Genomic DNA, 14642 nt, shown 5'->3' on the forward strand with positions numbered 1-14642 from the left:
TACTGGGTGTTTACCTAAAAAAAAAAAAAAGCAAAAACACTAATTCAAAACATGCATCCCTATGTTTACTGCAGCATTATTTACAATAGCCAAACTATGGAATCAACCCTAGGGTCCATTGATAGACAAATGGATAAAGAAGATGTGGCGCACGCGCACACACGCACACACACACACACACACACACACACTGGAATATTACTCAGCCATCAAAAAGAATGAAATCTTGCCATTTGCAACAACATGGATGGAGCTAAAGGGTATAATGCTGAGTAAAATAAGTCAGGAAAAGATGAATACCATATGATTTCACTCATATGTGGAATTTAAGAAACAAAATAAGCAAAGGAAAAAAGGAGAAAGAGAGACAAATCAAGAAACAAGACTTTTCTCTCTAGAGAACAAACTAATGATTACCAGATGGGAGGTGGGTGGGAGGATGGGGGAAACAGGGGTAGGCATTAAAGAGTCCACTTCTCATGATGAAAAAAAAAATGAAATTAGTGCTCACTTGGGCAGCACGTATCCTGAAATTGGAGCAATACAGAGAAGATTAGCATGGCCCCTGTTCAAGGATGACACACAAATTCACGAAGCGTTCCATATTTTGCTCAGTTTTCCCAGTGAACTGCTACCCTTCGTGGATTAACTCAGGGGAAACAATATGAGTCAAAACCCAGTGTGTGGCACTGAGTAATGAAATTGTGATATTTCATTAGAAAAATATTTATTGGATAAAATAAAGAATCTCATGAGATGGATGGGCTCCTGGTGTCAGAGGTCAGGGAATCCACAGCATCCTGAACAAGCCTTGACCAGAAGCAGCTCCAGCTTTAACCACACTGTTACACCCTGGAAGAGCCCCAGACCTCTCCCCCACTCTTCCCTCCTTGGATCCCCCACCACAACCGGCAGGAGCAACAGAGGGGGCCCTTAGAGCTCTCCTACCTTGTCATGCCACACGCTGCTAAGTTCAGCATTGTCCTTTGAAGAAAGACCTTCACCGAATGGTCCAGTGGGTGCATGCTGGCTCCAACCAGGTGAGGAAGTGTCTTAGGTTTCTGACCTCCTGATGCAGTTGTACCTTCAGAAGCCACGTAAAGGGGGCGCCTTGGTGGCTCAGTCTGTTTAGTGCTGACTTTGACTCAGGTCATGATCTCAGGATGCTGGAATCAAGCCCCATGTGGGGCTCCCCGCTCAGCAGGGAGTCTGCTGGTCTCTCTGCCTCTCCCCCTACTCATGCTCTCTCTCTCTCTCTCTCTCTCTCTCTCTCTCTCACTCTCTCTCAAATAAATTTTTAAAATCTTTAAAAAAAAAAAAGCTACCTAAAGACAAGGGAAAGTGAGGTAAGAAAGCATCCTTTTTATCTCCACAGCTGATTGTTAGCAGAATTGCTCAGCTCCTTGTCATCAGATTAATTGGGGGAGGGGGGGTGTCCTGAAATCACAGGAATGCATACAAGGAGCCCTCAGTTAACACCAGTGCCCTCCCCACCTGCTGCCTGGGGGGTGATCTCATGGGATCCCCTGAAGTGTCTGAGCCTCAGTCCCAGGTTAAACGAACTGCCCGCTGGCCCGACCACCTCATGATACCCACACCCAGGAACGTGTGTGAGGCTCATCTTGCAATGATGACAAGATACCGTACAGATACGTTATGTAAAAGAACAATGAGGAATAAAGAAAACAAAACAATTTGTTAGGTGATATTTTAGTTGCCTTGGCGACCATAGCAAAGTACCACAAACTCAGTGACCTAAAAAAATGCAGTTGAATTGTTTCACATGCTGGAGTCTGGAAGGCTAAAATCAAGGTGTTGGCAGGGTCATGGTCCCCCTGAAGTGCTGGAGAAGGAATTGTTCCAGGCCTCTATCCTGGCTTCCTGTGGCCTCAGGTGTTCTCTGGCTTATAGATCCAACACCCCAATCTTCCATGTTCACATGGCGCCTCTCTATGTCTTCACGTTGTTTTCTCTCTGTATGTGTCTCTCTGTGTTCTAACACGCACCTGGGATTTTGTGTTCATTCAAGTATGAGACCAACAGATCAGGGGGTGATTGCCACTGAAAGGAAGGTTTGTGACTCCTACTTCCCAGGGGGAGGGGGCATGCATACCATGCAAGGCCACACAGGGTTGGTCAGGAGGCAGAAAGAGGAAGGAGAAAGTGTGGCCCAGAGTCCTCATCCTGGTTTTCACGGGAAGGTATGAGGAAGGCAAGGTAAGCCAGCTGAGTAGGTCTAAAATTAGATATAATAGAATGATGTCTGCAAGCTCTGGGCTGTGGGGATGGTCCCTAGATGTCTAGTTCTTGGGCCCCAGGTGACTAGGAATATTACCTGGCCGGGTACAAGAGCCTGACAGAGGAGCCGGTTTGGAGTTTGGGCTTTGGAATGGTTAGTTTGCATACAAAAGGCACATCTCTGTGCAAGTCATTTGCTATCTCTAGGAGTTAGCTAATCCTGGGAGGACATCCTCACCCCAGTCACTGAAGCTTCAGATGCCTCAGCATCAAGAATGCAGAAAATAAGAAAATATAATTAATATACTCTGTATCCAAAATTCCCTTTTTTATAAGGTCAACAGTCATATTGAAACAGGGCTAACCCTAATGACCTCATTTTAACTTGGTTACCTCTGTGAAGACCCTAATTCTTAAGTATGACCTCATTCTGAGGTACTGGGGATTTCAACTTATCTTTTTTGGAGGACTTAATTCAACCCACCCAGACAAGAAATGGTAAGCTTTTCCAGTAAAGGGCCCGATGGTGGATGTTTGAGACTAGAGGGCTATAATCCTCTGTCACAACTACTCAGCTGCAGGAAAGCAGTCATAGGCAATATGTAAATAAATGAGCATGGTTGTGTTCCAATAAAATTTTATTTACAAAAGCAGGCAGTAGGCCAGACATGACTCACGGGCCATAGTTTGCCAGCCCCTAGGTTAAGAGACAAATTTTCAAAACAAGAAAAAAAAAAACAGTTTATGCAGCCTTCCTGAGAGGGATTCAGCCAGAGAAATAGAGGTCAGGAGCAAGATTTGAGTACCCCAAAGTGCTAGGGTGAAGTCAAGGGAGGCCTAGGCCGGACTCCAGCTCAGAATTCTAGTCCAGAATCAGAGACGTGGATTCAGGATTCAATCATTCAGAATGATTCAGAAGACGGAGCACACTGGATCCCTCACAGGTGCTAGGCACTGGTCGTACGTAAAGGTGGAGTGACTTGCCAAGATTCACGGGTAGTGAAGGCAGGGAAGCAAACCCAGGTGATCTCATTGAGGCTGAGCTTGGAACCACTAGCTCCACACCTCCCAGGTCAGGGGTCTGACTCCAGAGGACAAGACTGGCCATGGGGAGGGGTGCACGCTGGGCATCTGAAGGGCCAGAGAGCCTGGGAAGAGATGAGGAGACCAGAAACAGGTGGCTCATTACAGTCCATGAACATCAGACTCACCACTGAAGCCTTATTAATACACGGCTTTATTAATGCCCTTCCCACACAAGCAGCTGAGATGGGACACCTTTACTCTGAGTTAACAAAAGCTCTATGAATTGCGTTAAACAGAAATTAATAAACACTCAGGGTTGAAAAGAAATAGAAGCAGAAAGGTCAAGATACTAATGGCAAATGGCTAATTGTGCTTGTTTAGCTGCATCATAAAACTTCACCCTTATTGGCCTGTCATCTTCACACCTCATTGAAAATCCATTAAAACAATAGCTGGGCCATTAACCCTGACTTGTAGGTGGAAGCTTCCCTTGGGCACAGTTTTTGACTAGGGTCCTTTCATTAATAGTTAGTGTAATTGCTTGCTTGCGATGTAATTGTGATTACATACCACTGTTTAAATAGAAGAGGGGAACACCAAAGGCCCCATCTTTTCTGTGCATCTTTTTAATAATGCAAGTGCAATCACTTCCCTCAGGCAAGATTATATACTAAAATTTGAATTTTTAAAACAGATAAAAGGCTGATGGCTCAATTTTCAAAAGAATTTGCCATAGGATTTCTTAAATAGTGAGCTCCCAGAGCAATCAAAAGTGTTTGATTTACAAAATTTCAATTTGCTGGCATCTTTCTCCCCATTTCACAACCGGAGCATAAAGGTTATATATGAAAAAGAAACAGAACCGCTAATGAGCACCCTAGTGACAGCTGAGTTAGCGAGCTAAAGGCTTGCATGTATAAGCAGGGTGGCCAGAAGGCATATTTTAAGGACACCTTGAAGATCAGCCTCAAAGCCTGGGATAGGGCTGTGTGACCTGTCAGGACATGCAGGGCAGACAGGTTAAGCCAAAAGGAGACATCAATCAGAGAAGAGGGGATAAAGAGACCGGACCTCAGTCCGGAGCTACTACAAGTAGACACTCCTGTGTGTACAGAGGGGAAAGCCCTGGTTGCTTCCATTCCCCAGCCATCCACAGTGAGACAAACCTACCCAGCACGGCTTCAGACACTGCCTGCTACAGAGCTTGTTAGGACATTAAAGACCTTGCCCATAAAACAGTCCCTTCTCTTTAATACTTTATCAGCTTCCATGGGTCTGCATTAAAAACCAGTCATGTGGAATTGCAATGCTTTCTTCCAGGTACGTGGCAACAAAGTCTGCAGGATCAGTTGAGTAGTCATTTGTCACTAATTATTGCTAAGAATTGGCTCTTGCTAATGACTTACTCTGTTGGTTGTGGTTTTTCAGAGTAAATTCAAGGTCACCTCTGTGTTCATCTCATGCTCACTCCCTTGCATTTCCTTCTGTTTTTCCGAGGCAGAGAGAAAGGTGTAGAGATGACATGCCGAGCAGTGCCCAGTCGCCTCCCCACACAGGCATGTGTCCATTTGTGACCACCAATTGTGCAAGCCAGAGGAAAAGGCCACCCCTAACTCTGGCTCCCAGGATTTAATGCATCACACATCATCAGTAAAATGGGCACAAAAAGTGTAGGGCCCCAGAGAGGATTGCAAATGTTTTATTTGTGAAATGAGAACAATAATCAGTCATCTGATATGATCATCGTTCCATAGAAGAATAAACATACTAACACTGAAAAAGTCAGAAGGATGACCTCCAAGCGTTCCTTCAAGCAAGATACACAAAAACCTTACATTCACTTTATATATTAAAAAGCATGGGGACACCTGGGTGGCTTAGCGGTTGAGCATCTGCCTTCGGATCAGGGCCTGATCCCAGGATCCAGGATCAGGTCCCGCATCTGGCTCCCCACAGGGAGCCTGCTTCTCCCTCTGCCTATGTCTCTGCCTTTCTCTCTGTGTCTCTCATGAATAAATAAATATTTAAAAAAGAAAAAAAAAAGCATGGCTCATATTTTTCTCATTTTGCTCAGATTGCTTAAAATGTTTCTTGGGAACCCACAAACCCTGTAATAACAGGAACAGAGTTTGGAAACCACTTCCTAGACCTTTGCTGTCTAATTCAGTGACCACTAGTCACATATGGCTGTGGAGCACTTGCAGTGTGGCTGGTCTGAACTGAGATGTGCTATGATTGTAAAATTCATACCAGATTTGAAAAACATAGTACAAAAAAATGTATAATATCTCTTAGCGATGTTTATATTAATTACTTATTGAAACTATAATATTTTGCCTATATTAATATATCATTAAAATGAATTTAACATGGTTTTTACTTTATTAAAACATAGATTACTAAGGGTGCCTGGGTGGCTCAGTTAGCTAAGCATCTGCCTTCAGCTCAGGTCATGATCCTAGAGTCCCCAGATCAAGCCCCAAGCCCAGCTCTCTTCTCAATGGGGAGCCTGCTTCTCCCTCTCCCTCTGCTCCTCCCTGCTTATGTTCTCTCTCTTGCTCATTCACTCTCTCTCTCTCAAATAAATAAAAATTAAATTTAAAAAGAGAAGTCTACTAGAAAATGTTAAAGATTTATTGATTTATTTTAGAGAGAGGGTGCTCAAGCAGGGGGAGGGGCAGAGGGAGAGAGAGAAGCAGACTCCCCAGTGAACGAGGCAGGGCTCTATCTACGGAACCCAAGATCGTGACCTGAGCCGAAATCAAGAGTCAGACGCTTAACTGACTGAACCAGTCAGGTGCCCAAGGCTACTAGAAAATTTTAAATTACTATGTGGCTTACATTCTATTTCTCTTGGACAGTGCTGCCTAGATGGTCAGCATTAACTGAAGAATGTTATATGCCGGGGAGGTCGATTACAGGTTCTGATTATATGTATATTTTTTTATATATTTGGCATTGAAATATCAAATAAATAGGACTTAGATTTACGTTTCCACGCAGATCAGGGAAGTTCTAACTATGAGAACAATAATATGTTCAAGACAGACTGGTCCTAGGGCGATTTTACTTGCTGTTCCAGACTGTACGGTCGATGTCCATTATGGCCACTAGAGGGTAGTGGCGTATATAAAAATGTGAGCTTTCACCCAACCATTAACTGAGCAGACCCCACAGGCAGAACCATTACAAGGCAGGTACTCCGTAATTATTAGAGCTGATCCTCTTTCCCTCCCTCTTAAGTATCATGCCTTGGGAAAAGGGAGAGACCATGGAGGGCTGTAGGGCCTTGAAACTATAAGCAAAGCCCAGACAAAACAGCAAAGCAGGAAAGCCATTCTGTGAGAGAGAAGTCATATTCAAAGCCAGATGTTCAAAAACCCAGGGTGTAGAATCAAGTTTACCTTCCCTGCTCCACTACTCATAAAGTGAGTGGCCAAAAGCAAGTCACTAGGCCTCGGTTGCTTCCCCTGTGAAATGAGGTGGAGCAAGATGAGCTTTAATGCACCTTTCAACCTCAGCATCATTACTTTCAAGAGTAAACCCTGCAGGCCTGGTACTATTATAGGTTTAATGGAAAGTCAAAGAGAACAGTAATTATAAGACTTGCAGATACAGTGGCACTATAAATTCATGCTTTCAGGCCCCCTGAGCTCCAAACACTTAACAATAACAGATAAAATACAAAAATTTAAAAATGTAAAGCCAAAGCCTTGCTTAAAAAGATGAACACCTCTGAGGATCAGAACAACAGAAACAGAAGACTGTAAGCGGATGATGCTGTAGGATTGTGAGTCTCCAGGGCTAGAAGCAGACAGAGGTGGTGATGAGCTTTTTTGCTGTGGTGAGATAGGGAATACTACATGAGGAGGTGTCTCCAATCCAGGGACAACGTGGGGCTCCTAAACCCAAGAACCAGGGGCATAAATACATTACTACCTCCAGAGCTGAGGCTTACATCAAACTTCTTAGCCCCACATGAAGAGGAACTGGTTCCCTGACCCAGTGATAAAGATCAGCAGCATTCCCAAATTGTGACAGCAGAGATACCTGAGCTGACAACAGAAAATCTGGTTCTAAACTGGGAGCTATGGAAGCCAAGAGGAAGCAACTGTAAAACCACTAGTTTGGGGGGATGAGCATGAGAGAGATCAAAATTACTAATAATAACTCCCTCAAGAGAAAGACTAAGAAAGGCAGCCAAAAATTGCAATTAAAAAATTGCAAAGGCAGGAAGTGAATTCAATTCAGATGAAGTGAAAATAGTAGGGCAATCCAATATTGATTTTTAAAATAAGATTTCATTATTTATTCAGCAAATATTTTAAGCAACTATAATGTCCCAGATACTATTTTGAGTGCTGAGGATATAATAAAAAAAAAAAAAAAACAAGAAGATGGGGGAGGACAGAGGGTTTGAGGAAATTATAGCTGAAAACTTCCCTAAACTGCAGAAGGAAACAGACATCCAAATCTAGGAGATACACAGAACTCTCATCAAAATCAACAAAAGGAGGCCAACACCAAGACATAGAGTAGTAAAATTTGCAACAGAGATAAGGAAAAAAATCCTAACAACAGCAAGGGAAAAGAAATCCCATGGAGCACCTGGGTGGCTCATTCGAGTAAGCATCTGACTCTTGATTTCAGCTCAGGTCATGTTCTTAGGGTCATGAGACTGAGCGCCACGTCAGGATCCAAGCTGGGTATGGAACCTGCTTAAGATTCTCTCTCCCTCCACTCCTCCCCCAACTCATGCCCCAAAAATAAATAAATAAACAAATAAATAAATAAAACCCCTAACCTACAAGGGAAGACAAATAAGGTTAGCAGCAGACCTCTCCACAAAAACTTTGAAGGCCAGAAGAAAGTGGCATGATATCTTCAACATGTTGAATGGAAAAATATGCAATCAAGAATATTTCATCCAGCAAGTCTGTCATTCAGAATAGAAGGAAAGATAAGGAGTTTCCCAGACAAATAAAAATAAAGGAGTTCATGAACACTAAACCAGTCCTGTAAGAATTATTAAAGGGGACTCTTTGAGTGGGAAGGAAAGACCAAGAGCAACAAAGACTAGAAAGGAACAGAAAAAAATCTCCAGAAAACAACTTAACAGGTGATACAATGGCACTAAATTCATATCTATCAATAATTGCCCTGAATGTAAATGAACTAAATGCTCCAATCAAAAGACATAGGCATGGGTATGGACTTAAAAAAAAAAAACAATATCCATCAATATACTGTCTACAAGAGACTAATTTTATTTATTTTTTAAAAAGCTTTTATTTATTTATTCATGAGAAACACAGAGAGAGGAAGAAGAGACACAGGCAGAGGGAGAAGCAGGCTCCATGCAGGGAGCCTGATGCGAGACTCGATCCCAGGACTCCAGAATCACACCCTGAACCAAAGGCAGATGCTTAACTGATGAGCCACCCAGGCATCCAAGAGATTCATTTTAGACCTAAAGTCACCTGCAGATTGAAAATAAGGGACTAGAGAGCCACTTATCATGCTAATGGCCATCAAAAGAAAGCCAGGGTAGCCATACTGTATCAGACAAACTAGATTTTAAACCAAAGACTGTAACAAGGATATCATAACAAAGGGGTCTATCCAACAAAAAAATCTAACAATGACAAATATTTATGCCTCCAACTAGGGAACACCCAAATATATAAAACAATTAATAACAAATATAAAGAAATTCATTGACAATAATACAATAATAGTAGGAGACTTTAACACCCCACTCACAGCAATGGACAGATAATCTAAGCAGAAAATCAACAAGAAAACAAGGATTTGAATGATACATTGGACCAGAGGGACTTCACAGATATATTCAAGCATTTCATCCTAAAGCAGCAGAATACAGTCTTTTTGTGTGCACATGGAACATTCTCCAAAAGAGATCAAATACCAGATCACAAATCAGGCCTCAACAAGTACAAAAACACTCAGATCATACCATTCATATTTTCTGAACACAACACTATGAAACTTGAAGTCAACCACAACAAAAATTTGGAAAGACCACAGATACATGGAGGTTAAAAAACATCCTACTAATGAATGAATGGGTTAACCAGGAAATTAAAGAAGAAATTTTTAAAATCATGGAAACAAATTAAAATGAAAATGGAATGATCCAAAACCTTTGGGATGAAGCAAAAGCAGTCATAAGAGGGAAGTATATACCAATACAAACCTACCTCAGGAAGCAAAGAAAATCTCAAATATACAACCTACCTTATACCTAAAGGAGCTAGAAAAAGACCAGCAAATAAAGCCTAAAGCCATCAGAAGAAGGGAAATAATAAAGATCAGAGCAGAAACCAATGATATAGAAACAAACAACAACAAAAACTAGTAGAACAGATCAAAGAAACTAGGAGCTAGTTCTTTGAAAGAATTAATAAAATTGATAAACCCCTAGCCAGACTTATCAAAAAGGAAAAAGACCCAAATAAATAAAATCATGAATGAAAGAAGAGATATCACAACCAACACCACCGAAATACAAATATTTATAAGAGAATGTTATAAAAAAAATTATATGCCAACAAATTGGATAATCTGGAAGAAATTGATAAATTCCTAGAAATATATAAACTACCAAAACTGACACAGGAAGAAATAGAAAGTGTGAAAAGACCAATAACCAGCAAAGAAATTGAATCAGCAATCAAAAATCTCCCAACAAACAAAAGTCCAGGGCCAGATGGCTGCCCAGGGAATTCTACCAAACAATTAAAGAAGAGTTAATACCTAGTCTTCTCAAACTGTTCCAAAACATAGAAATGGAAATATAACTTCCAAGTTCATTCTATGAGGCTAGCATTATCTTGATCCCAAAACCAGACAAAGACCCCACTAATAAAGAGAATTACAGGCCAATATCCCTGATTAACATGGATACAAAAATCCTCAATAAAATACTAGCAAATCGAATCCAACAGTAGATTAAAAGAATCATACACCATGATCAAGTGGGATTTATTCCTGGGCTCCAAGGGTGATTCAATAGTCACAAATCAATCAACATTATACACAAAATTAATAGAAGAAAAGATAAGATAATTAATAGAAGAAAAGATAAGAAGATATGATCTTCTCAATAGATACAGAAAAAGCATTTGACAAAGTACAGCACCCATTCTTTCTTTTTTTTAAGATTGTATTAATTTATTCATGAGAGACACACAGAGAGGCAGAGACACAGGCAGAGGGAGAAGCAGGCTCCATGCAGGGAGCCTGACATGGGACTCGATCCCAGGTCTCCAGGATCAGGCCCTGGGCTGAAAGTGGTGCTAAACCGCTGAGCCACCTGGGCTGCCCACAGCACCCATTCTTAATAAAAACCCTCAGCAAAATAGGGCTAGAGGGAACATACCTCAACATCATAAAAGCTGTATATGAAAGACTCACAGCTAATAACATCTTCAATGGGGAAAAACCGAGAGCTTTCCCTCTGTAGTCAGAAACAAGTCAGGGATGTCCATTCTCACCATTGCTATTTAACATAGTACTGGAAGTCCTAGTCGCAGCAATAAGACAACAAAAAGAAATAAAAGGCATCCAAACTGTCAAGAAAGAAGTCAAATTTTCACTATTCACAGATGACATCATACTCTATGTAGAAAACCTGAAAGACTCCACCAAAAAATTGTTAGAATACACGAATTCAGCAAAGTTGCAGGATACAAAATCAATACACAGAAATTCATTGCATTTCTATATGCCAATAATGAAGCAGCAGAAAGAGTAATCAAGGAATAGATCCCATTTACAATTGTACCAAAAACCGTAAGATACCTAGGAATAAACTAACCAAAGAGGTAAAAGATCTGTACTCTAAACATTATAGAAGGGGATCCCTGGGTGGCGCAGCGGTTTGGCGCCTTTGGCCCAGGGCGCGATCCTGGAGACCCGGGATCGAATCCCACGTCGGGCTCCCGGTGCATGGAGCCTGCTTCTCCCTCTGCCTCTCTCTCTCTCTCTCTCTCTCTCTCTCTCTCTCTCTCTGACTATCATAAATAAATTTTAAAAAAATAAATAAATAAATAAAATAATAAAATAAACATTATAGAACACTTGTGAAAATATTGAAGATAGTACAAAGAAATGGGAAAACATTCCATGCTCATAGGTTGGAAGAACAAATATTGTTAAAATGGCTATACTACCCAAAGCAAGTGACACATTTAATGCAATCCCTATAAAAATACCACCAGCATTTCTCACAGAGCTAGAACAAACCCAAAATTCATATGGAACCATAAAAGATCCCGCATAGCCAAAGCAATCTTGAAAAAAGAAAAGCAAAGCAGAAGGCCTCACAATTCCAGACTTCAAGCTATATTATAAAACTGTAGTCATCAACACAGTATGGTACTGGCACAAAAACAGACATACAGATCAATGGAATAGAATAGAAAACCCAGAAATGGATCTATAACCATATGGTCAATTAGTCTTCAACAAAGCAGGAAAAAATATCCAATTAAAAAAAAGACAGTCTCGACAAATGGTGTTGGGAAGACTAGATAGCAACATGCAGAAGAGTGATACTGGGCCACTTTGTTACATTATTCACAAAAATAAATTAAAAATGCATGAAAAACCTAAATGTGAGACAGGAAATCACCAAAATCTTAGAAGAAAACACGGGCAGCAACCTCTTTCACATTGGCCATAGCAACTTCTTACTAGACACATCTCAAGAGGCAAGAGTAACAAAAGCAAAAATGAACTATTGGGACTTCATCAAGATAAAAACCTTCTACACAGCAAGGGAAAAAAATCAACAAAACTAAAAGGCAATCTTTGAGGGGAGCCTGGATGGCTGAGTTGATTAAGCATCAGACTCTTGGTTTTAGCTCGGGTCATGATCTCAGGGTCATGGGATCAGGCTCCATGTCAGGCATCATGCTCAATGCAGTCTGTTTAAGATTCTTTCCCCCTCCCCCCCTGTCTCCCCCGAAATAAATAAATAAAATCTGTTTAAAAATAAAAGGCAATTTTTGGAGTGGGAGAAGATTTCTGCAAGTGACATATTTGATAAGGGGTTAGTATCCAAAATCTATAAAGAATTTATCAAATTCAACAGCCAAAAAATAAATAATCCAGTTAAGAAATGGGCAGAAGACATGAATAGACACTTTTCCAGAGAAGACATACAGATGGCCAATAGACACATGAAAAGATGCTCAACATCACTCATCATCAGAGAAATACAAATCAAAACTACAATGAGATGTCACCTCACACCTGTCAGAATCACTAAAATTAACAACACAAGAAACAACAGACATTGACAAGGATGCTGAGAAAGGGGAACCCTCTCACGCTGTTGGTGGGAATGCACACTGAAGTAGCCACTCTGGTAAACAGTACAGAGGTGCCTCAAAAAGTTAAAAATAGAACTACCCTATGACTCAGCAATTGCACTATGTGTTTACCCAAAGGATACAAATATACAGATTTGAAGGGGCACACGCACCCCAATCTTTATAGCAGCATTACCAACAATGGACAAATTATGGAAAGAGCCCAAATGTCCATCAACTGATGCATGGATAAAGAAGATGTTGGAATAGGGGTGGCTCAGTTGGTTGGATGTTGGACTCTTGATTTCAGCTCAAGTCATGATCTCAGGGTTTTGGGATCAAGCCCCATGCTCAGCAGGGAGTCTGCTTGAGATTCTCTACCTCTGACCTCTCCCCATGCTCCCTCTCTCAAATAAGTAAAATAAATAAATAAATACATAAATAAATATTTTTAAAAATATGTGTGTGGCATATATATGGTGAAATATTACTCAGCCATTAAAAATAATGAAATCTTGCCATTTGATGTGGATGGAGCTGCAGAGTATTATGCTAAGAGAAGTAAGTCAGTCAGAGAAAGACAAATATATGATTTCATTCATATGTGGAATTTAAGAAATGAAACATGAACATAGATGGGGGTGGGTAGAGCAAGGTAAACCGTAAAACAGACTTTAACTATAGAGAAAAAACTAAGGGTTGCTGGAAAGAAGGTGACTGAAGGATGAGTTAAATGGGTGACGAATATTAAGGAGGGCTCTTGTTGTGATGACTACTGGGTGTTATATTCAAGTGATGAATCACTAAATCCTACTACTGAAATTAATATTACACTATATTATAACTAACTAGAATTTAAATAAAAAGTTGAAAAACAAAACAAAACAAAAAAAAAGAAAACAAAGTGACTGCCTTCATGGAACTTACATTCCAATGGAAGTGACAATTACTAAAATTATATGTCAAGTAGTAACAAGTGCTATGAAGAAATGTTGAAAATCCTTAAAGATATAAAGGAATAATTAACAACTATAAAAACATAAATTATGAAACACAAATAGTCAAAATTTTAAGAAATAAGTCATAAAAAAGAACCAATTGAAACGAAAAATATAGACATTGAAATAAATAAACTCATAGTATTGGATGAACACTATGAAGTCATAACGGAAGAGAGATTCATTAATCAGAAGGCAGTACTGAAGAAATCACCCATAATGCAGCACAAAGAGGGAATATGTATTTTTAAAAGTATAAAGGAGCAAAATATATAAATATATATACACATAGAGCAGTTAAGAGACATAGAGTGCAGAATGACAAGCATCAACAGACATCTAATAGCAATCCCAGAAGAAAAGAATAGAAGGAATGAGAAAGAAGTGATATCCACAGAGATAATACCTGAAATTTTCCAGTATTAAGTTAGAATTCACTAAGAACTCTAGATAAGAACTCTTACCTTCACCTTTCCCTGAAGCCCAGCTGTGTTGGCCCATTTTGAACAATATAATATCAGGAACAGCTGCTCAGCTCTGAGCCCGGACCAGGTTTTCTAGCTATAAACAAAGAGGTGTTTACGGGAACCGCATCCTTGGACTAAGGTCCCCAAGTATGGCTGCACTCAGAAATCTGCTGAGGAGCTCTCAAACATACCGATGTCTTTCCCCAAGATTTGTATTCCATTGATCTCAGGGGCTACCCGGGCAATAAGATTTTTTTTTTTAATACCTCCTGTGGTTGGACTACTGTTATCCAACCACAGCTGAGAACCAATGACCTCAAACTGGATATGACAAAGGAAAACATTCTTGCTGAATGTGGCCACAGGGCCCTGTCCCCCCCCTCTGAATGCCAGGACAAGTACTTTGGCCAACCTCAGAGACCACCATTCTGACAGCTTCAGGAACTAGTTCCCCTTTCCTTGAAGGAAAACTGTACTCTTCTCTGAAATCAGAAACAAGGAAGCGTAGAGTACCTGTCAGCAAAACCCACGACTCTCCCAGAGGGAGAGCTTTCTCTTCCCTCGACATGGACAGA

The 14642-nt window shown here is 40.6% G+C and overlaps 1 non-coding gene across 1 annotated transcript; it reads left to right on the forward strand.

Annotated features, from left to right (window-relative positions):
• The first annotated feature begins 503 nt into the window (after positions 1 to 503).
• Positions 504 to 610, forward strand: LOC129506108 (U6 spliceosomal RNA). The gene has a single exon (XR_008663699.1). It is a non-coding gene; the product is annotated as a U6 spliceosomal RNA (small nuclear RNA).
• Positions 611 to 14642: the final 14032 nt, after the last annotated feature.

This window comes from Nyctereutes procyonoides, unplaced genomic scaffold (genome assembly GCF_905146905.1).
Source record: "Nyctereutes procyonoides isolate TBG_1078 unplaced genomic scaffold, NYPRO_anot_genome, whole genome shotgun sequence".
Classification (NCBI taxonomy): Eukaryota; Metazoa; Chordata; class Mammalia; order Carnivora; family Canidae; genus Nyctereutes; species Nyctereutes procyonoides.